General features: G+C 35.4%; 2 long non-coding RNA genes across 2 annotated transcripts in view; one reads left to right on the top strand and one right to left on the bottom strand.

Annotated features, from left to right (window-relative positions):
• The window catches only part of LOC121400664, a 138,680-nt gene that overhangs the window by 8,031 nt on the left and 106,210 nt on the right, over positions 1–24,439 (top strand). The gene's annotated exons all lie outside the window — the stretch shown is intronic.
• Positions 20,239–24,206, bottom strand: LOC121400665. The gene is made up of 3 exons (XR_005965889.1): positions 24,165–24,206; positions 22,060–22,164; positions 20,239–21,198 (listed from the first exon to the last, which is right to left on the bottom strand). It is a non-coding gene; the product is annotated as an uncharacterized LOC121400665 (long non-coding RNA).

The following is a 24,439-nucleotide window of genomic DNA, read 5'->3' as shown; positions in this document are numbered from 1 at the left end:
CGAAGTTGATCAACAGCAGAAAAAAAGTGCACCTATCAACAAAACTGTCAGGCAAGTTTGAGGAGGGGAAAAAAGTAGAAACGTAAATTATTTAAGAAGAGTTGTAGTCGAAACTTGAAAGAATTTTATTTGTCTATATTCAATATATCATACTGCCAATGCAGGAGTCACTCTGAATGTCAACTAGTACATCACTGTCATAAATAGAGTTGACAGTTCCCATTGAAAATTCAGTTTTATAGCCTTAGCATAAAAGCAAGTCAAAGTTAAGATAACAAACTATTACTGGAAATCATTGAAAATCACAGTATTCTTTTTTTTAACTTTAATTAAGTAGAAGATTTTTGATATCTTCAGACATCCAGCATTAGTTTATATGATGATAGTTTGTTGATAAAAAGAAGTATTCTTAAATGTAGAGCTCACCAACACCGAAAAGTTATTGAGGGTAACTTCATTTTGTAATACTTGACAGTCCTTAATCCAGGTTAAAACTAATGTTTGGCTTGTTGTTTAATAAGTTTATCTTCCAAATGCTTTCTCTTAAACAAAGAGTAGAGTATTAGAGAATAAGTATCCTATCCATACACAGATGGAGAGTTCAAACCAATTTTTCGCTGTATTGGAAGTAGACAGGTGTTTACTGGATTATAGGGGGGGATCTCTTCTCAGGGTTTCTCTTCTCCTTGATTGTAGTGAAAAAATCACACAAAATTTAGGAGATTAACTAGCCAAAAAGTAGACACAGCAGTTCTAATGATTATACATCTGGGTTTTATGATGGCTTTTGCAATAAATGAATCAATAAATATATTAATATAAAATACCCCACTCTGGCATCATGTTAAGCATGTCTCTGTGGTTCTTCAACAGTGTCCTCACTGTCACCAAATAGAAGAAGGCAATTTAAAATTAAAAACTCTAGTTGCTACTGCATTTTACCATCATCCTTCCTTTGTCCTAGGATTTTTTTAGGAAAATTAAAAAAAAAATGCATACTTTAAGTCCCCAAATCTTTACCTTAGCAGGAATGGTAATCACTTTCTACTGTGTTTAGCATGCCTTTGACTACTTTTGTTTGCATCAATATTCTTATGTATACCATGTTCAGATAATTAATTATAAGTAGAAATAATTTCCTTAAAAAAGTGTACACTCAGCACAGTCACTTCAATAGACTAAATAATGTACATTGAAAATACTGAAAACAAACGAAAACAACAATAATCAACCAATGAAGAACTTATGTCATAAAATAACCAATCTTTAAGTGAAATAAAAACAACAATTGATAATCTAGAACAATACATGATAATGATTAAAATAAGTGATATAAGGGAGAGGGCTTATTTGTCCAGGGAGATTTTTAATAATTCATATTCCTAAATAGTTGGTACCTATTTAAGACCAGTCCAATGTATATGATGTAGGGATGGGGTTTCAAACTCTGATATTAAAAGTGACATAAGGGGTCATTTACAATTATAGGGGAGTTTCACTCTTGCATTATGAATTGTGCATTAAATCCCATTCATTAAAGAAGAAGGAAAGTCAAAATCACTTGGGGATGCCAAAAATTAGGCACCACCAAGTGACTGTGATCACTTGCCTGATACCCCCAGGCCGAAGTCTTGTTAGCAGAAAATTGCATTGGCCCAGGATTCTTCTCAGTGAGCACTATGGAGAAATTATCTTCTACTGCTTCTTCTTTCTTCAAAATCCTGGGGCTTACACATGAGTAGTAGATTGAAAAAGATGGCTGTTTTCAAAAATTTGGCTTACCGTGCAACTCCTCATGCTCAACTGGGAAGAAGAGGGAAGATGATTACTGCATTGTGCTCACTGGAAAAATAAGAATGCCAGTGAGGTTGGTCTTTTTTGAAAAGCGTGTGCTTTTACCTTGAACCTGGGTATCATTTTGAAGTGCCACCCTATGAATACAGGTATATATATGTATATATGTATATGTAGCAGGGTGATTCAGATAATACAAGTTTTTAAAAGTCAAGTGTTAAAGCGTTTAAAGAGTCTCTTGGCCAGAATTCAGGCATGTCAAGGCTGGCAGAGTTATCAGAGACAGTCGGGAAAGTCAGGAACCAGTAAATCAGCAATAGCAGAGCACCCAGGAACTTACAAAACTAAGGCCTATTATTGGGCATTGAACTGATGTCTTTAAAGGTGAGGTTTAACTTTAAGTTACATAGTTACATAGTTAAATCGGGTTGAAAAAAGACAAAGTCCATCAAGTTCAACCCCTCCAAATGAAAACGCATCATCCATACACACACCCCTCCATACTTTCACATAAATTCTATATACCCATATCTATACTAACTATAGAGTTTAGTATCACAATAGCGTTTGATATTCTGTCTGTCCAAAAAGTCATCCAAGCCATTCTTAAAGGCATTAACTGAATCAGCCATCACAACATCACCCGGCAGTGCATTCCACAACCTCACTGTCCTGACTGTGAAGAACCCCCTACGTTGCTTCAAATGAAAGTTCTTTTCTTCTAGTCTAAAGGGGTGGCCTCTGGTATGGTGATCCACTTTATGGGTAAAAAGGTCCCCTGCTATTTGTCTATAATGTTCTCTAATGTTCTTGTAAAGTGTAATCATGTCCCCTCGCAAGCGCCTTTTTTCCAGAGAAAGTTAACCTTTAGTTTGTTATAGTATGGATAATTCTAAGCATCTTTTCAAGTGGACTCCATTCTTTTCTTTCTTATAGTTTTTGAATTATTTGCCTTCTTCCTCTGAATAAATAAAAAGCTAAATAACTCAAACATTTGAAATAATAGAAAATTAAAACCACTTGCAAATTGTCTCAGAATATCACTCTCTAATTTATACAGTACTAAAAGTTAATTAATTTAAAGTTGAGCATCCCTTTAACATTTTTTTTTTTTGAATTTGACACTGGTCCTTTACATGGTGTTGTCAGGCACTGGTGTGTCATTACACTGCTGCTGAAGATCTCTAAGTACATTAGAGGACACTAAAGACAGAAAGTGGAAGAACTGTTTTTCGTAAACAAAAAGAGTACAGAACCAAAAGCCACCCAATAGACTTAAGGAATGAAACTTTCATTTGAAGCAGTGTAGGTAGTTCTTAAAGGTGAGGACAGTGAGTTTGTGGAATTCCCTGCTTGATGATGTTGTGTTAATGTCTTTGAGAGGTTTCTTGGACAAGTATAATATCCAAGGTAACAATGTTCTCAACATCTACTAAAGTCATTTCTCCTTATATAGCACTTTTCCACCTAGTCTTAAATAAAACCCCCTAAGGAAAATGTCCTTAATTCATTGGTCTGTTCTTGTAGGCTTTTAGGGAGTTATCTACTAAAATACGAAAAATTTCTCATTATTTTCTTAAAACCAAACTCCCATTCAAGTTTTTATTGCATTTATCAATAAATTTACTCCATAAAATATGGTGCGGGAAAAGACGCGATGAAATTGTGAAAAAAATCTGAATCGTGCATTTTTTAGAATTTGACTCCCAAAAACTCTAAATTAATCAGATTATTGTACGAAACCCAGCACTGATCGTGACATCTTCCAGTTGTAAAAGGGACATCTGCCATTGAATTCTACATAACCTTGGCAGGTTTGAGATGGAGTATTTTTTTATTCAAACTTTTAGCAGCCTTGGGATTTAATAAATCACAAAAAAAATCTAGGTTTTTTTTTCTCCCAAAAAATTGTGTTTTGCCCTTTAAAACTACGACCAGAAAAATTTGTGCTCACGAATGTAAAATGTAAGGATATTAGATATCAGTGAGGAATTGCACGACTAAAGGTTATGGACATATCAATATTTTAAAGGAGAAGGAAAGGCTAAAATTAAGTAATATTATATAAATACACCAGTAAACCCTCAAAGCAATGCTGCTCTGAGTCCTCTGTCTAAAGAAACACAGCATTTCTTTCCTTTTATTGTGTACACATGGGGCTTCTGCATCAGACTTCCTGTTTTCAGCAAACCTCCAGGGCAGAGCTTGAGCATGCTCAGTTTGCTCCTCTCCCCCTCCCTCCTCCTATCTTTGCTGAAATCTGAGTTCAGAGCTGTAAGTGAGCAGGGAGAGACTCAGGCAGGAAGTGATGTCACACCAAGCTTATATGGCAGCCTCCATCCTAAACAAACAGAGACAGTGTCCAGAGCTGTTTACTCGGGTATGATAAAGCAGTCCTCAGAATAAATATAGCGTTCTAGCTTGCACTATTGTGGCTAATCTGTTGACAATAAACTGTCTTGTAGCTATCCTTCTCCTTTAAAAGGTGTGATATTCTTTCTAAAAATGCTCATGTTACAGTTAATCACAATTCATAAACACCTTTATAACTGATGAAACTTCAGCCAAAAATGACCAGAAGTAGCGCATTTAGGCATTACTTAGAGAATAATGTGATAAATCTGGTGAAAGTTATATTCCACATTCATAATGGAAGCAAAGTTATTGGGAAGATTCCATTGTATGGCATGTTAGAGAAAGATTTAGGATTATTATGCACTTAAATCCTAATAGACAGTAATTGGAGTTCTATGCTATGGGGCAGATCATTTTTAGAGAAGGTACACCAAACCCATGGTGACAGACAGAGAACATTAAAGAGGGTTCTGATCTCTCTTTTTTGGCCAGAGTAGCATACATTGCTAGCCAGTTGCAATAACTGTGTGCATACTGTCTTGACAGGTACTGCTTCACTATTTATGCTCTTACTTTACTTTTTTCTGAACTAAACTCTAAATTTGGCTTCAATAAAAAAAAATCGCTAATTTTCTTGGATTTTTGCTTAATGCTACTGTATATCCCAGTGTATTTCTTCAGTATATTGTCAGTCCTACTTAGGTCTACATTTTCCAAGGAGAGAAAAAATATTTAATTGTATGTTATGTCTATTCTTTCCATCAATCACCTTAAACACTGGGATATGTCAAATAATTGGTTTCCTGTTAAAACCATTTGCTCAATAAAAAAAATATTTTTCTATTCTAAATCTATCATATAAATAACAGGTTATAATCAATTAAAATAATATGCTTTTGTTATTCACCCTTAATACGTTTATATTGTTTGCATGCGTGTGTGTTTGTGTGCAGTAACTTAATAATTCACTATCCTTTGGTGTATTAGATCAGCATTATACACGAGGTCAGTTCATTAAGGTTAATTTGTCCAAAAATATTAGAATCATTAATTTCTGGCACACAGCTAATGACTGCTCTGAGCCAGTGTCTTGTTTTATCGTTAGTGTCAGTAAGATTATAACTCACACCCAACTGTTTTTACACTATGTAAAAGAATCAATTGATGCAATGGCTGACAAGATGCTGTTTTGCATTTTGTCATCTTCCTAATGTACATGGCTTAGAGGCATTGGAATCTGTAATGTAGGGCAGTTTTCTTGAAGGCATGGAATAGGCTGAAGTTGCAAGGGCCATTTTCATAAAATATTAATGAAATTGAAAAATACACTGGGGTTGAAGTCTTGTCTGCTAAATGCAAGGTAAAATCTATTCTGCTCTTTTTTTCTGATGACTGTAATTAGCAGTCCTAATTAAAAATTCAAACCTTGTATATATTTGAAAGCATGAATCTTAGCTCTTGCCGTGTTTATTTCCTTTAAAAAGTATTTTATTTTACAGCACTAATTGAAAAGGATCCTTCCTAGTCTGACAGCCACAGATGGCTGGAGCCAGTTTATAAACCCATTCTCTTCAGACTACTTCCTATCATACGTAATCAAAGATTAAAAAAAAAATGCCATTAACTCATTATCAACCTTTACAAATACTGTTCATTTTTTCTTTGTAATAAAAGCTGCACTATTCTGGTCATTAATATTTAATGTAAAATACATTTACTCTTGTCAAATTGCCACCCATCCGCCCCAAATCTGTCCCACTTCTGAACTTCTACATAAATCGCACATGGTGTGCAAAGTATAGAAAAAATTGCTCATGAACATTCATTCGTTTTTTTTTGGAGAATTCAATATATCTTTTGCATTTCAGGTAAAGAAATGCAAATGCGCAGGTGCAACCTTGGAATATGTGATCAAATTATATTAGTTTTTTACTCAGAATTAAGAGTTAAAATGTGTGCAATTAACAGAAGTTGATGGCAGTGCAGGCAACACAGGGGAAACAAAACAAAGCTTACGGTGCAAATGAAATATTATATCAGACCCAAAGCCTCAGATTTAGCTTTTCCTGAATGTATCATCCAAAGGTATCATTACAGATCCAGAATAATCCAGATTTAGAGCAAAGGTGAAATATTTACACTGTATTCAACCAGAAGATGCTTTTTAATTTTATCTTTTTTGTTACAGAAAATGTAGTCAGGGTCCTTAGAAGGTTCTAGTAATAGGAATAGGAATGGATTTACAAAATAAAAGCCATTTTCCTCAGAATATATATATAAATATGTGCTGTTGAAAGCTAGTGCCAGGGTTTTACATGTCCGGATAGGAAATCAGTAATGATGGGCGAATAAATTTGGCAGGCGCGAATTCGTGACCAATTTCTCAGTTTCCAACGGCGAATAAATTCACATGGTGGTCACCAGCGTCCAAAAAATTTGGATGCACCTCGGAATAGTCGCATTAAAACTGTCACGTGTCAACGTTATTCGGACGCCCATTGACTTTAATGCAGGTGTCAAAATTTACATGAATTGACGAGGCATCAAAATTAGAATTTCACAAATTTCACGAATATCACGGGAGATTTGCGGATTTTTAAGCGAAACGGGACAAATTCACCTGTCACTGGATATGAGTTTATATATATGAGTTATAGTTATGGGAAAGGCAAGATTTAGCTAAATGCATTGGACTTAATGGGAAGGCAAAACTACATTGAGGTTAAGGCATGTCCTATTTTGTGTGGGACAGTCCCGATTTTGACAGTTCAGCCCGCAGTCCCTGGTTTCTGAATGAAATGTCCTGAGTTTTTCTTTCATCTCCTGCAATGACATCAGAAAAAGATAGAACGTTTCTGAAACTTAATTAAAATAAGAAGCTTTTCGGTAAAGAGCCCAGAACATTGAGCAGCTGCACTTTAAAACATTAACAATTTAACAATTTAAGATAAGCAAAGATACAATTGTAACTAATAAGATAAACAAGTCTATTGGGGGCACTGAGACTAGCAGTTTAAAGGGCAATTTTAGCATTATTAGAAAAACTGTTATTGCACATAAAACATCCCTGAACTCCCTGAAATGTGTTCAAAATTTAATAACCTGCTAAACTTTGTGAAATGGAAATGGTAATTAGGAGTTGTGGCCATACAATTGGCATGGTAAAAACCTGGCGCCCATAGCATGGCAGATGTTTTCATTGCCCTACTTTGTTAGATAAGCTCCTTTCCACTATTCTACAACCCAGGCAGCTCCTTAGAAAAATAGGGGAGGGCTCTGATACCTTTGGAAGGCTAAGGGTTGCTAATAATGATGCAAGGTTTAGGGAGTCCAAGGCAAACATCCATCTGATTCACTCCGCCCCCCCCCCTCTGTCTTCTTGGCATTCAGAGCCCTGAACACTCTGCCCTGTAACAGACATTGTTTTTTTTTTCCAAAAGTAAAACCACTAGTGATGGGCGAATTTGCGCCGTTTCGCTTCGCCGAAAAATTAGCGAATTTCGAGCGAAATTCGCAAAATCGCGCCAGCGTCTCGTTTTTGACGCCGGCGCCCGTTTTTTTCGAAAAAATTTTTTTTGACGCCAGCGAATTTTTGCCGCGAATTTATTCGCTGGCGGCGAATCGCGCCAATTCGCTGCAAATTCGCGCCTGCCGAATAAATTCGCCCATCACTAAAAACCACCAGTTTTGTACATTCCTAGATATAAGCAGAAGAATCCAAGTCTAAGACTGGTTTCATTCCTGTTAGGTCACATCATCCATTTATTATCACAGATTGAATGAGACCATACAGTGCATGAATACTGTAGTCTGTAGAAAGCAAAAAACTGAGATCAAAACTCCAACCCCAACTGTACTATACAAATGAGCTGCAACAAATGTTTGCCAAATGAATGTACAGTTGCATTAAGCATTTCATTATCTTTGCAATAAACATTGTTCCAAATAATAGATAAGATTAAAAAAAGATGTTAGATACTGACTGCAACTTTGCAAACGAAGAACTCTTCACCCCTTTGTATGCAAAACCAGTATAGAAAATTTGCTAATGCAGCAAGGATTTTTTATACAGGTATAGGAGGTGGAATTATTATGAAGAAAATTGGAGAGAATCAAGCTCCTACCTGCATAATTTTGCACAGGGTGTACTACAGGTAAAGCTTTTGGTTTTAATAAGGAAATCAATTCTGGGGAAGATAATGTGGATGATAAATCACTTTTGGGCAATAACCTTGGCCGTATTACAAAGCAAACATAGGAGCAAACAGGAGCATTGCATTATATTTTAGGGATTGCCTGTGAGTTGGAAATAGAAATCAAAATTCCTTAACGAGGAATTGAAATATTTGGTTTTAAGATGTATTTCATATAATTTAGGGGGTTATTTACTTAAGTTTGGTCAGGCTTTTTGGTGCAAAACTCAATTTTTTAATTTTTTTTTAAAATTTAAATGTTTTTTTGTAAATTTAATTTTTTTGCGATTTAGTAAAGTCCGATGTTGCAAAAAGTTAGAATCTGAAAATCCGCCATATTAGACCTGCTGAGGTTGTATATAAGTCAATGGGACCCTATCCTATTTGGAAGTTTCTGTGGTCTGCACGAAATTCGGACTATTTTTGGTTTTTCGGTCAAAAACCCCAAAAATCTCGCTTTTCAGGAAAAAATTTTCAATTCAGGGTTTTTCTTGTTTGTATCGAGTTTTCCCCCTATCCGATTAAATCATGCTTTTTTAATAACAAATAAGGTCCAATCGTGGATTCTAGTTTTATTTAAATAATCAGAAAAATTCAGATTTTAGTAAATAACCTGCCACAAGGCACAAACATTTTAGGAAAAGTGAATGTAAATACACCTCAGTTTCTGTTTGCATTATTTGTTTAATTTACTGGTAAATGGATCTCAATTTCTGTTTGCATCATTTATTTTATTTACCCGTATTTTAGCTGAAAGAATTTTTTTTAAAACATGGCAGAAATCAGCAAAGAGTTTAAATGTACATGAATTCAGTATTTTGGTACTATTCAGTATTGAGTCTGAAGCAGATATATAAATATGGTAAAATATCAACACAATATAGAACTTGTGTTCCTATATATATAATTTTTGTCTAATGAATGTCATTTCAGTGTATAAAAGCCTCCCAAATAGAAAAGGAAATGAAAATACCAAGAAAATATTGATGTCATGTAGTCCTTGGAATTTCTTCTTTGTACCATGTACTAATTGTTCAAAGAAGACAGATAATTAATGAAATAGGAGTATTTTATAAAGAATGTCTATAATGCCTAGATTTGAAGGGATGGAAATGTTTTTTTTTTGTATTTCTGACAACATCACCCAGTAAAGAATATTAATTATGACACTTATAGTCAAACCTCCCAAACACGTATCATTGCCATCAAAAGCATTGCCCCATGTTACTGTGTGTTCTGTGTGTTTGACAATCGAACATGAAAATGTAGAAATCTGGAAAAATAATTATAAGTAAAAGAATGAGAACAAAATAATTTAGAAAGATGGTTTTTAAGTTGCAAGGTCAAGTTAACATCCATGGATTTTTTCCATCCATATATAGAACATCAGGTCAGAATTACCTTCATGCTTTGTATTAATATTTCACAGGCTATCCTTTAGAATTACATTTTAGAATGGACCATCAGATGGTGAAGGTTAAGATGGAAATTTTTGGAAGCTAAAGTTTTGTAGCATTTAGCATCTATTGTGTGGCCGGTTTATTAAAATGTGAGATTATGTTTTTGCTGTGATTCAAAAAAGTTATAGAAAATAGGGATGAGCAATTTTATTTCCAGATTGGTGGCGAAATTTGCGCTTTTGGGAAAAAGTGGAAAAAAATGTTCATGTGAATCTGTGTTAGAATTTCACCATGCCCTTGAATGAGAAAATGCTAGATTTTGCAAAAAAAATTATAAAATCAAAAGTTGAGAAATGTGCTTACAATTTTAGGTGATGGCTCACAGGCACTTTACTATCCATGGAAAATTTCTGTCTCTGTGGTTAACAGTGTGCCTGAAAATGCCCTTCCGTGGCAGTGAATGGGAACCACCATGGGTAAAAAATTACAATTGCATAATTGCTCAAAAAATCAATACAGATGTTTTACCTGTGACAATTCCCATTCATTGCCACAGAGGGCATTTTCAGCAAATTTTCAGTGGCTTTTGCGAATTTTATTGGTAAACAGGACAGTTTCATTCATTAATAGCAGTGAAATACAATAACATATCTGGCATTTGTTTCATTAGTGTTTTCAGAGCTCAAAACATATCAATTTAAAAAATCTTGAGAATTCTAATTAAAAAATGTATGAAATGTGTTAAACCTGCAAGCTTTTATAGAAGTCAATGGGATGTGTATTTTTCAGATTTTTATTGCAATTCTAATGTGATCACGTTTTACTCTCTTCAAGTTTTATGGAAATAGGGTAAAGAAAGTTTAATCATGATTTAAGTGAGCTTCCATTTGTAGGGCTCCTCTCTGCAGTTTATGTGGGTTGTTGCCCTTGACACTTCGTGGGGGTTATTTATAAAAATCCAAAAATGTTCTCACTATTTTCTGAAAGGTCAGCAAAACTTTCCCAACCATTTATCAATAAAATTTCTTGTGCGGGAAAAGACTAAAAAAAACCGCAAATCTTTTGTATTTGACATGTGAAACCTGCAACTTTTTTGGATTTGATGCCTGAAACCACAAAATCTTCGGATTACTGAACGAAATCCAGCACAGATGAGGATGTCTTCAAAATATCAACGGGATATCTGCCCTTGACTTCTACATGAACTCGGCAGGTCTGAGTAGTCGTACTTTTTTATTCTGACTTTTAACACCATCAGGGTTTAATAAATCTCTTAAAATTTGAGGGGTTTTTTTTCTACAAAAAAATGGTGGTTGAAGACCTGATCAAGACTTTTTTTTATAGTTGTCCTATACTAATTTAATATACTAAGCCTAATTTCCCTGATAAAACGTAACTGGGTATCTTATTTTGTAATTATAAAACGAGTTACATCATGTGAACTCCATGTGAAGTGTCAGTTATTTCTTCTCCCCTGTGTGTAAAGTGGAATATTGGAACAAGTACCTAAGAAAAATGTAGACATTGTTTTGCTAAACACTTGTCCCATAAGCTATAAGAAGATCTGTTACATTCACTGCTACATGTCTGCCAGCTGTTTAATGTATATCGATTGGCTTTGATTTCTCTGTCAGCACTGCAAAAGAAAAATAGCTGATGAGTCATTATCTTCAGAGACTGAAAGTCTGAGAGCAACACCGACTGTAACCTTATTTACTATTGCAATCACCCCCTGTTCTACTAATTTATAGTTCTGCTGTACAGTGCTTTGTCCTCCAGGAGCACTATACAAATAAAAATATACATACATACAAGTGACAAATGATAGCTATGTTAAGAAAGCATAGTTCTACTTGAAAGGTCAATATGGGAGTTTATTTTTAAAAAGGGAAGTGCCTCAAAAAGAAGTTTAAATACAGAGAGAATATCGGTAATATGTAAGGACAGTTAAAACTAATAGACTCTGATGGTCCAAAAGAGGCTAAAAAGCCAAAAATATGCATATGGTTTGTACAAAACTCAAAAGTGATATTTTAAATTAAAGAAATCATAATGGGGAAAGTAAACAGGCAGAAAGGGAAGATTAGTCCATACACACCTGACAGTAGGATAAAATATCTCTGTCCTGCTACATGAATAAAAAAAACAGTAAATGCTTTTGCACAGATTATAAATGAACATATCTTTCTTAACAATGTATGGAATGTTCAAACGTGCATGATCAGGGACTTTTCAATAGCACAGTCATCACCTTATTAGTTGAAATGACCCTTATTCAGCATATATTAGTGAGAAAAAAATGCAGTTTCTGAAGCTGCCATACTTTATCAAGGTGAATTGTTTTTATCTCTGGAAATGGTTTTATTAATAAACTGAGCTGGGTCCCCTTTTATGCAGTCAATTACCTTTGGAATTTTCCTTTTTGTCGTGAATTTCAAGTAAATGCAGCAGATGTGTTATGTTGGCCCTGCGTCTTTTATATTTTGTGTTTTTTTAAATATAAGGCTTGCACTTTGGTCTGGTTTCTTTGATTTCGAAACAATAAATCTGCAAAGCCTTTTGTAAATTCACCTACAGGCTATATACGAAAATCAGCTTGGTGAAGCACTTAGCATTGACATTTTGCCTTTGGTTCTACCTTTGAAGATAAGTGCATATTGAGTAATAAACTGTGTATTTCTTTTAGGGCAGATTGTTATTTTTGTTTCCCAAACTACATCAGTGAGTTAAATACATTCAAAGGGAAAAAATGTGCTTAGAGAACAACTGATCCAATGAGCTAAACTTGCTGATTACATGTATAGATTGGCTAAATATGTTGTCATTTATTGTTTAGCAAACAAAAAAGTTATACAATGATATATATATATATATATATATGCTCAGGGCAAGATAAATAGCAACATCCAAAATCAGTAAAGAGCATGCCAGGCTGAAAAACATGCTTTACACATAGGCTGTTGGAATCAATCCAGCTTGCTAGACCTTGTCATTGAGATCATTTTACTTACCTTCATTACTTTGATTCAATCCACCTTTTGCAATCAATGTCTCTCTTCCTGGCAAGCAAGGTTTCTTACTTTTAGATGCTAAAAGCTAACTGGCAAGATGGATTCTCTGTGTTTTATGTCTGATTTAAGATGTAAAACTATGGCATCAAGAAGACATCAATACACATCAAAAAAAATACTACTAAGTCTTTAAACTTTTGACCAATAATGTTTTGGGTACTAATGTGTTCAATTTGTTCAGTAAATAATACAGTTTAGCATTCATTTTCCCTAAGGGGCACATTTACTAAGCTCGAGTGAAGGATTCGAATGAATAAAACTTAAAATTTCAAAGTATTTTTTTGGGTACTTTTTTGGGCACTTCGACCATCGAATAGGCTACTACGACCTTCGACTATGACTTTGATTCGAACGATTCAAAGTAAAAACCATTCGCCTATTCGACCATTTGATAGTCGAAGTACTGTCTCTTTAAAAAAAACTTCGACTACATACATCGGCAGTTTAAACCTACCGAGGTACAATGTTAGCCTATGGAGACCTTCCCCATCACTTTTCTAAGGTTTTTTTGATCGAAGGAAAATCCTTCGATCGATCGATTCGATTAAAATCCTTCGAATCGTTTGATTAGAAGGATTTCATCGTTCATAGGATTTGCGGTAAATCCTTCGAATTTGATAATCGAATTCGTAGGATTTTACTTCGAGGGTTTATTAACCCTCGATATTCGACCCTTAGTAAATGTGCCCCTAATTGTCTTTGATTATTATTCCCTCTTTTGTTCAGCTCCCAAAGGACTGAGGGGGGGGGGGGGTCTGGGCCCAACCGAGTTGCTACATCATGGGGCCCACCAGGGTTGCTACATCAGGGCACCCTCCCCCCAAAGGCTCCCCTCCCCAGCAGCAAATTCCCCTCTGTCCCCGTCCCCAGGTTTACGAGAATCAATTTTTCAAATCTGCGATTGGGAGGAGGGAGGTTGGGAGTAGCGGCAATGACTGTAATGTTGAACACATTGTCAGAACTCACATCCAGTGGTTTAAATCTGCATTATCTGCATTGTATTTTTTAAATACCATAAGGGTATGCAGAGATGACCAGATTAAACGATAAACAGCTGAAATAGACTGAAAAACAGATAAATGTAAGAACTGATGAACTCGCCAGAAGGTGAATGCTCCTGTTATGGGACAAGGAAAGTCTGCTAAACATCAGGATTCAGTAGAAAAACATACCTGTTATGTAGAGCAAGGTAAATTATCTACAACATATATCCCGCAGGTTGGCGTAACATATTAAACTGATTTGAAAAAAAACTACAACAAATTAGATTGAAATGTGATAAGAGCACCATTTCATCTACATTGTAGCAAGCCAACTAGTTCAGGAAATTGTTGTCTAAATGTATCTAAAATGTAACTTTTAATATAAGTACCAATAAAAACTTGCTAGCGCAGCCATACACACACTCGCAGCATATTACTCTCATAGCTGTGCAAAGACCATGTCCTTAAAATCACGCATAGTTAAAAACAAAGCATAGAGTGGCAAGGTGGTGGATGGAGACATTGGTTGTATCGTTTCTAAATTTCAATAATTCATCTAAATAATGGCTGAATTAGAGTTTCATTACCCAGGCATGTTGCCATCAGTACCCTCCCTTCCCTCCATGACAATTCTGCCTATCTACGTTGGCTGATGAAGCTGTTTTGACAGCGAAACGCGTTGGGTGGTGTAGGTGGAAGGTGGTGGGGATAGCTCCCACTCTTCCCAACGTAGATAGGCAGAAATTCACCAGGAATGGTTTTGCGCCAAATTTCTGTGTTTCCACACCAACGAATAAAATTCTAAACTGTGGCAGTAACAAATCCACCTCAACAAAAAAAACTTGTTGCGCGTCAGAATAGTTGCCCGCATAAAAATTGTGCGTCAAAATTATTTGGATGCCATTTGACTTTAATGCATTTGGACAAAATAATCGTTCGTATTAAAATTGTCGTTTGCGTCAACAATATTTTGACGCCCATAGACTTCAATGCATTTCATGAAGTTTTAGCCGTTTTGTGAATTTTTCTGTAAATTTGCAAATCTTTCGGCGAAGCAAAACGCCATAAATTTGCCCATCACTACTTATCACCAATAACATGGCTGCTGAGAAAAGAGGTCTAGATTAAAAGAAGCTTTAGAATGGCAGATCCAGTGTGTTTTTCCTTAAGGTTTTTTACCCTCTGGGAAGGAAAAATGGGACAGGAAGGTTGTTAGATGTTATCTGGCAGTAGTTATAGCAGCTATACATTGCACACTCTTACATTAGGTACATAACATAATATGCTCTATTGTATCCATAAAGAAACTGCCTAATATGGCCTGGATCAATGCAAAGTGTGCAAACTAGCCAGATTTCACTAGAAATTTGACTTTCTAGCCTAACAAACTGATCTTTAAAATCATGGTCAGTTTTAATTACAACACCAGTCACAAACATGCACAAAAATGCAGAAATAAATCTCAATATTTATTTTTATTGTAGCTGACAAAGCCTTGATGAAATGTCTATAATGAATACAAATTAATTACATAGTGTTCTAACTACACAACTGACTATTGAAACTAGATTTACTTTAGTTTGTTTTGCATTAGTTTTATGTGCTTTTGTAACTTGATATTAAAAAAAAAAAGTAAATCACAAAGCAAACACCAAATAAATATTTATACAAAACAATTGTGTTGCTTTTTAAGATAAATGTTTGTATAATTGATTAAATAGTAATAATTCATATTCCTCATTTCCAAAAATTCAGAGCGTGGTTGTTCGGAGGATTAACAGAGCAAACTATTTTCAAAATGAGGCACTGGTATTGCTCTCGAGTTTGTTTAAAAGGAAGTTTTCTGATTCTTCATTTCATTGAACTTTGTAATACAATTTAGTATGAAAGGAGCTCACCACATAATTAGATCAGACCTGTCCACGGGTATCCTGTGTCCGATAACCCAAATCAATATGTAGAACTGTAGTATGAATGTGGAACAGATCCAAAACGGCAGTCGAACTGCAGAAAATCCGTTTATTGGGGAGTGTACAACATGTTTCGGGACAAGCCCTTTATCAAGGGTATAGGAACAAACAAAACATCCAACATTTAAATCCTATGTGACCAATCACACCTTCTGTGGGTTGTTACTTCATTTAACCCTTGTGTTAACCCTAGTCATGTGACATCTAAATACATCCATTGCTGCATAACACAATAAAATTTTCATTCATAAAAACTGTGATAAGTTAAAAACTATTCTAACATAGTTAACATTTAGTGTAAATAGTAAAAACGGTGAATAAATATTTCTTACACTTCAATATAAAAGCCATTCAGCCCAATTGATAAAAAATAATATTTGCTTGATTCTCCTTTTTTTTGGATAATTCAAAAATGTCCAAATCCGTGTATAAGTGCATTAGTGCCCATCGTCTAAATAGTACAATAAGAACATGGTGTCAATAAAACATTTACAACCAGCTTAAAATACAGGAAATTGCTCCATTCGGCCTAACCTGCAAAGATAAAGAGAAAGTGCTGAACCAGCCTATCTAAACCACTTGTTTCATAACTATGTTGCAAATTTAAATGATTACCATCAACAATTGTTTGGCAACAATAGTTGCTAACTCACTCTATGCTATTTTTGTTACATTAAGAACTCTTGCTTAGCTTTTAGATGTATTATAGTAAGACTCCTGTCTTGATGGACTCACCCATCTATGATTCGACCGACGATCCTCGGCAATGCCGTTAGCTCACTAATTATAATACCTGAGAACAACAAGATACATTATACCATTAAAGAAAGCATATCAAATTATATTGTTCATTTAACCCTTTAGGGGAGATGCATTCTAGCCGGCTAATCCATCTTGCCTCCCTTTGTAACAATAAATTGTTATGAGCCCTCATATATTGTCCCTTGGGAATAGCATTAAGGGTCTGGGGGTTATGGAAACTCTTCCTGTGTAGGAGATTATTCCTATCCATTTCCTTGCGGTACAGATTGGTACTCAGACTATTATTTTCCAACTTAATCTGTACATCCAGGAAATTAATTGCTGTATCGGAAACCTCCATAGTAAATTTTACTGTCTTGTGTGCTGTATTGGCCTGTTCCACCATATCAATAAATATTTCATAAGAAATTTTAAGGCTGGTACTTATTCCGATACTCCTGTATCAAGACATTTTTTTGAGCATAAACACAATGCATGTCAGTTGAAATGGAAGGTGTTGGAGGTGGTACCCAATCCAGTTAGAGGAGGAGATCATAACAATTTATTGTTACAAAGGGAGGCAAGATGGATTAGCCGGCTAGAATGCATCTCCCCTAAAGGGTTAAATGAACAATATAATTTGATATGCTTTCTTTAATGGTATAATGTATCTTGTTGTTCTCAGGTATTATAATTAGTGAGCTAACGGCATTGCCGAGGATCGTCGGTCGAATCATAGATGGGTGAGTCCATCAAGACAGGAGTCTTACTATAATACATCTAAAAGCTAAGCAAGAGTTCTTAATGTAACAAAAATAGCATAGAGTGAGTTAGCAACTATTGTTGCCAAACAATTGTTGATGGTAATCATTTAAATTTGCAACATAGTTATGAAACAAGTGGTTTAGATAGGCTGGTTCAGCACTTTCTCTTTATCTTTGCAGGTTAGGCCGAATGGAGCAATTTCCTGTATTTTAAGCTGGTTGTAAATGTTTTATTGACACCATGTTCTTATTGTACTATTTAGACGATGGGCACTAATGCACTTATACACGGATTTGGACATTTTTGAATTATCCAAAAAAAAGGAGAATCAAGCAAATATTATTTTTTATCAATTGGGCTGAATGGCTTTTATATTGAAGTGTAAGAAATATTTATTCACCGTTTTTACTATTTACACTAAATGTTAACTATGTTAGAATAGTTTTTAACTTATCACAGTTTTTATGAATGAAAATTTTATTGTGTTATGCAGCAATGGATGTATTTAGATGTCACATGACTAGGGTTAACACAAGGGTTAAATGAAGTAACAACCCACAGAAGGTGTGATTGGTCACATAGGATTTAAATGTTGGATGTTTTGTTTGTTCCTATACACTTGATAAAGGGCTTGTCCCGAAACATGTTGTACACTCCCCAATAAATGGATTTTCTGCAGTTCGACTGCCGTTTTGGATCTGTTCCACATTCATACTACAGTTCTACATATTGAACTTTGTAATAGTGATGGGCGAATTTGCGCCGTTTCGCCGAAAAATTCGCGAAATTCGCAAAACGGCGAAAAATTCGCGAAACGGCGCGTTTTTTCAACGCCGGCGCCCGTTTTTGGCGCCGGCGCCCGCGGCCGTTTCACGAATTTATTTGCTCAGCGCGAATCACGCAAATTCGCCAAACAAAACTAGTCCAACTATAGGGAGCAGTCATGTCTTCTGATGCTCAAAATCCCATTTTTTTGCATACTATCAGATAACGTGTTATTATTATGGACTTTTACTAGAATACGTTTTCCTGTGTTAATCATTAATATTAGCGTTGTTATGGTCTGACATTCATAATTTGTTAATGCTGAATCATCAACATTCAGATTTGGGTATTGAATCTACTGATTCACATTTTTATGTTATTTTTGGTATTTTATTGTCCCATCTGTCACTGCTAAAGAAATTTTCAACACTAATGAAATGCCGTATTAGATAAAACTATTTCTCAGTGGTTTTCCTGTGCCACTTCTTCTGTGCCAAATTTGCAACTTGAAAATACCTACTCCATATGAACAAAAATCTATACTTGAACCATTACCAAACTACACATCCCTGGTGTACCATTATACTCAAAGCTATCCAGGATGGGAATCAGAGGCATTTCCTGGAGTCATTGGGGAAGTAAATGCAGAGAATGCACAAGGAACTTGACGTGCTATTGTTAAAATAGGAGTTTGACAATAAAACAAGGGTTACCAAAGGTAGAGCAGGTGAACACAAATAAATAAAATACTGAAAGAAAACAACACAAAATTGAAAGAGTACAAGCTGAAATCAGGAGTGGGCTGTGGAAAAAGAACTTGATAAGACAGGGCAAGGGTCATAATCAGAAAGTCACTCAGGCAGACAAAACAAATGAAAAACACAAGCACCCAGTGCAACAGGACAGGATTAGGAAACAAAAGAAGGAGTAGGAGACAGACATTAGAGAAACCAGGCAAGACTAACTTATGTTAAAGTAAACACATGTCCATTAAGTTCAACCTTTTATACTTACACACAGAAAGTAAAAGGTAGAAACAGTAGTCTCTCCAATTTGACTTAGGCTGGAAAAAAATTTCTATAACTCTATTTTTTCTCACTTGCCAAAAAGTAATCCAATCCCTTCTTGAAGCTGTCTAATTTATTTACCAGTGTAACTTATTCAGGCAGAGAATTGCACAACTTGACAGCTCTCATTGTAAAGACCCCTTTATAAATATTTAGAAGGAACCTCCATTCTTCAGAATGGATGCTCTCCGCTCTGCTGGAAGGACCTGCTAGTATATGAAGCATTAAATAGAATTTTATAGGATCTCCTTATATATTTATACATAGTTATCATATTCCCCCTTAACAGCCTTTTCTCCAGCGTAAACAATCCCAATTTGGCCAATCTTCATAACTGAGACTAGCTACTGAGAATTCACAAGTTTATGTCTCTCACTGTTAAAAAAAAACTTTCAGAATAGTAACAACAGTAGCAACAGTAACACCTTAAAACACTTTAACTTTTTGGTTTTGCAGTTCCTTTAAGGTTAACTTTCTGACTACAGTTCTTCCACAAAGACAGGTTATGTCCTGTGTCCATTCCCGTGGAGTGCATATGATCAAGACACACATATATACTCAAACCTTGTTAAGCTAAGAAACCTCTTTTGCAAAGTAACACCATCTACAACAATTAGTATGTAGTTAAGCAAGACCCACCTCCACAATCAATATCCTAAAGGGGATGTTAGGTAGATGTGCCCCTGAAATAACTATATTGACAATATGTATATATACATATTGTCAGTTTCCCAGAAGCTCTCAGTCATGTAACTTCAGTTACTCTTTACTGCTGCACTGCAAGTTAGAGTGATTGCACCGCCTCTCCCTCCCCCTCAGAAGCCCATTAGCAGAACATTAATCAGATAACAGCTCCCTGATAGATTTTAGAACATGTTATTTAGAACATTTTAGAATCCATGTGCCACTGCAACTCCAGTTACATCGAGTAGGAGAAACAATAGACTGTCTGAAAGCAGTTTCATCCTTTGCAGGCTATTTCTAAAAGCACATGACCAGGCAAAATTCCCTGAAATGGCTGCCCACACACCAGTATCACAACTAAAAAGAAAATACATTTGTTGGGTTAGGAATTAATTTTTATATGGTAGAGCGAATTATTTGCAGTGTACTTTAGAAATAAAAACTACAACATAAAAAGACAGAATCCATTTAATTTAATTGTAATTCTATTAGATAAAAGAGGTGACCTCTCTTAATTTTATGAATTTGATAATACAGAAAAACCTAGATTTACACTGTGTCCTGCATTACTGAGATTTACACTGTGCTCTGTAACCTCATTGTTGTACACACTGTAACTCTGTATATCTCCTTTCAAAATAATGTTCATGTTATTTCTGATTGAAGATCCAGTATTTGACATCACTTTTACAAACAGAGATAACAAATGTCAATGTTCCTTTAAACTAATATAGGTTTTATTTTGTAAGGCGCTTACTGTAGGTGTTGGGTGCATACTATACTGATCTAGCTATATCTCTCTGTATGGATACAAGAAATGTGCATTTTAATTGGATGGAGTGCTAAGTACTGTATCAAATAGAGTTTAAACCTTCCACAAGATGTCAATGCATTATGTGAGGATAACCAACAGCTTATGATTAATTCTACCCATGATAGGCATTTTCATTTTGACTATAAGATACATATAAGTGTACTGTTTGCTGAAGGTTACAATGCAGTAGCACCCTATACAAAGAGGGAAAAGTGGGAAAACTAACATATCAAAGGCAAATACAGACAAGCTCTTGCAAAACTGAAGTCCAAATGAAAAAGAATTGTTTTTAAGAGGGCATAGCTGCTTTAAACACATTCAAGTCTGCACTATATTCAAGCAGTGTACAGTAATTACAGCTGGAAATACAAGGCATCAGTATTCACTCACAAAGTGAGCAGTAAAGGCAAATGGTATGGATGTCTTGTCTGGAGCTATTTTGACAGGCACTGCAGACAGAAGTAGTTTCAATATATATTTGAGTTATAAACTTTATAAATCCATAAGGATATGATTCTTTATACACTGTCAGTTTTTCTGTTGATAGCCGGCATGTTTTCCCTCAGACAAGGCAGCTAGTATAGGAAGGTGAGGATCTGAGGGAGAGAACATCTGCATTAAAAATGAAAAAGGAGGCAGAACAAAAGTTCAGAGGAAGAAACTTCTCATAATGGTGAACAAGTTTTTCAATAAACAGAAGAAATAAAGCTCTTGGTAATATCTACAGTCAAATGTCATTATTATGAATAAAAGTTAACCAGAAAAAACTTTGCATGCTGCATATATACTGTACCATCATTAGATACTGCTTCTTTCTGTTGGTACTTTAACTTGATTTAGACAAAAGGTTTGGAAACAAAAACAAAATGCCTTTAGTATAAGTCCCAATCTTTAAAGTTGTCAATAAAATACTGTAAGTATGTTTCCTCCATTTAGAGCCGTAATGCATTTTGGAAATATTAATGTTTCCCATAAAAAGATGGGGCATTAAAATAGCCAATGCAGAGAACAGTCATGATGATCATGCTGTTTAGCTAAGAGCTCCATTCATTTTTAGTCATGGGCATCACATTGGCACTGAGGCACTTTGTGGGAGATTTAGAATTGTCATGCAAATTAAAAATTCAAGTCCTATGCAGGGCCGGTTTAAGGGTGATGCAGTGAGCATTTTCTGCTGCTCCCATTTTGCCCAATCAGGTCATCACAGTTGAGAAGAATTTTATTTTGCACAAAATAAACAGGACACCCAAAGTACAGCAAATAAGTAAACATTTTTATCACAGAAATTAACTCTTACGTATCTGTCGAAGAAAGCTCACATTCAGGACTATTTGTCTAACTTCACCAAGGAATATTTTTGATTATAGATTTTGCTATAAAAGTATTAGACTGTAGTGGTATTTCCTACCTTTGGTGGTTCCCAGAGTGCCCTGCATCAATATGCACATCTTACTTACCCCAAAGAATCACGTGCAGAAGGAATTTTGATAGTGCCAGAAATGATCCTGACGATTTTTGGAGTAATTATGTCAGACACAACGTCTTCTCATGGCTGCAATTATCTGGAATTATGGGAAAAATTATGGGTAAAACATAATGAACCGTGTCCAAAGTTGCACTTTGCACACTAAATTTGCAGTTGTAAATGATCCTGCATTATATATCTACATTACACAAAGAAGGTAAGGTTAATTTATGAAAGCAGCATATCCACAAACTGCCCTCATCATAAAGAACCAACTTGAAAGTTTTTCCTCAAGTCTAAACGGGTGACTTCTTGCTCTTTGTCATTTTCTATGTGAAAAAAAAAAAAGATTCCCTACTATCTGTCTATAATGTCCTCTAATATTTTGTTAGCCTATTACATCCAGAGAAAATAACCCCAACCATCACAGTCTTACTGTATATGCTTATATTTTAATTGTTCTATTCCCTTTACTAGTTTAGCTGCACATCTTTGCACTCTTTCCAGCTCATTAATATCATATTGTTTTACATCATAAAAAATCTACAGTACACACAAGGAGGATAAGTAGGATAATAAAAACAATAAATATATAGTACATGAAAATTTAAATGCCATGTTGTAAGAGAGACAAGGGAAGGAAGCCCTGCCCCATATAGTTGCAGTTTAAGTAGGTGGATAACATAGAGGCACAGATTGGAGGTAATCATGAGTTAAACAGGGCAAACAAGGAGACTGAAGCAACGCCATGTTTAGTCCTTGTAAGACAGATAATTAGAGTACCAGTATACAACCCTTCCCCCCTTGTTGTGACCCCTTCACTGGAACATTCTGTGTTACTTATAGTTAATATATAGTTAATTCCAGCGTACACTATGTAAATTCTAATGTGAATTCTAAAGTGTAATCAGAGGCCAAATTTGGATGTAAAAAGAGGTGTTAGCAGCGCTAGGCCAGGCCGGCTCCCACACCATTGTGTGCATACGCACAGATAAGAGCACATAGATGCTTGCATACATGCAAGTGGGCGTGCATGTATGACAAGGAGCACATAGGAGTGCTTGGACTGCTCAGTAAGGGGTCATTGGCTGGACTAGGGGTAGGCAAGACAACAGAAGGTAAATGGCTGGCGCCCCTCAAGCTTTGCATCCTAGGCATGTGCCTTTTCTGCCCACCCCTACTTCTGGCCTTGGATGTTAGCTAAATAAAAATATAAAAACCAGCTTTGACCTCAATTCTTTTCATACAACTTTTCAAACCTCTTTTCCCTGCTTTTAAATGTGTTATCCTCAATGGGTTTGGACAGGTCTGACGTGTAAAATAACCTGTTGGGGTCATTATATGTTTGTTCATCAATCCTTGTGTTGTGTTGATGTCTTTGCAACAATTATGGCCAGATTAATTACACTTCCAATCTAATTAAACTATATAAAGATGAAGCCACTTGGATTTGTGTGTTAAATGTGTCATGACTCGGGCTTAATTGATGAAACTGTGTTATCTAAAGTCATCTTAACTCATTTAATGCATTTAACCTTTTCATTAGCATACCAAAGCACAATTGTTCACAATAGTAAATGCTTTAATTAGATGGGATGCTGTGATACAGTTTTCTGTGTTAAGTGGGATACATGGGATATCTGTGTTTAGTTATTCTGTATCAAACACACAAACCAAAGTGGCCGCATCTGTATTAAATAACCTGGAATGTTCCTTCAGTCTAATATAATAATACCGTATAACATTGTATAACAAACATTTGTGTATTCTTGTCTGTTTATTTTTATTTTTTTGGGAGGGGGATAAAATATTTACAACCTAACCAATAGGTTAAATTTTTATTGTACAAACAGACAAATAACTAACTAAATCATTTATTCATTCATTAATTTCTTAAATTAGACTGATTTAGCCCATTGCCTTAGGTCAACTCTCGGTGATGACAGTTTAACTGAGAAGACCCTCCAATAAACAGGAAAGGATTATCCAGACTTCACTGCAAACAATGTCTTATTATATGCGTCATTTGATTTCCATAGTGCATTCAATGGGTCTTTGCATTCTGTCTTCTAGCAAGGTATAACCTGCTTGCATTACCTGTGTGCCGGTGAATTTCTTGTCGCCATTGGATCGTGAGGTTGCCGTTTCCTCCATTTTGCTGTGCACCAGGGATCTCTACCTTTCGGGAAGGCCAGGGTGTGCGAGTACTTCTCTGTTGTTCTACGATCTTTGCATTCTATGACACATGAATCTAGTTTAAATTTCAGATCTAAATTTACCTAGTTATTTAATATATTTTAAAATATATTTGTTGGCATAGTAGATTGCTAGCTACTCTAAATCTACGTACATTTTCTGTGGGCTATATTCTG

The sequence above is a fragment of the Xenopus laevis genome, chromosome 2S, assembly GCF_017654675.1.
Source record: "Xenopus laevis strain J_2021 chromosome 2S, Xenopus_laevis_v10.1, whole genome shotgun sequence".
Classification (NCBI taxonomy): Eukaryota; Metazoa; Chordata; class Amphibia; order Anura; family Pipidae; genus Xenopus; species Xenopus laevis.
The sequence above is the reverse complement of the archived record's forward strand: the minus strand, read 5'-3'. Positions and strand labels throughout refer to the sequence as shown.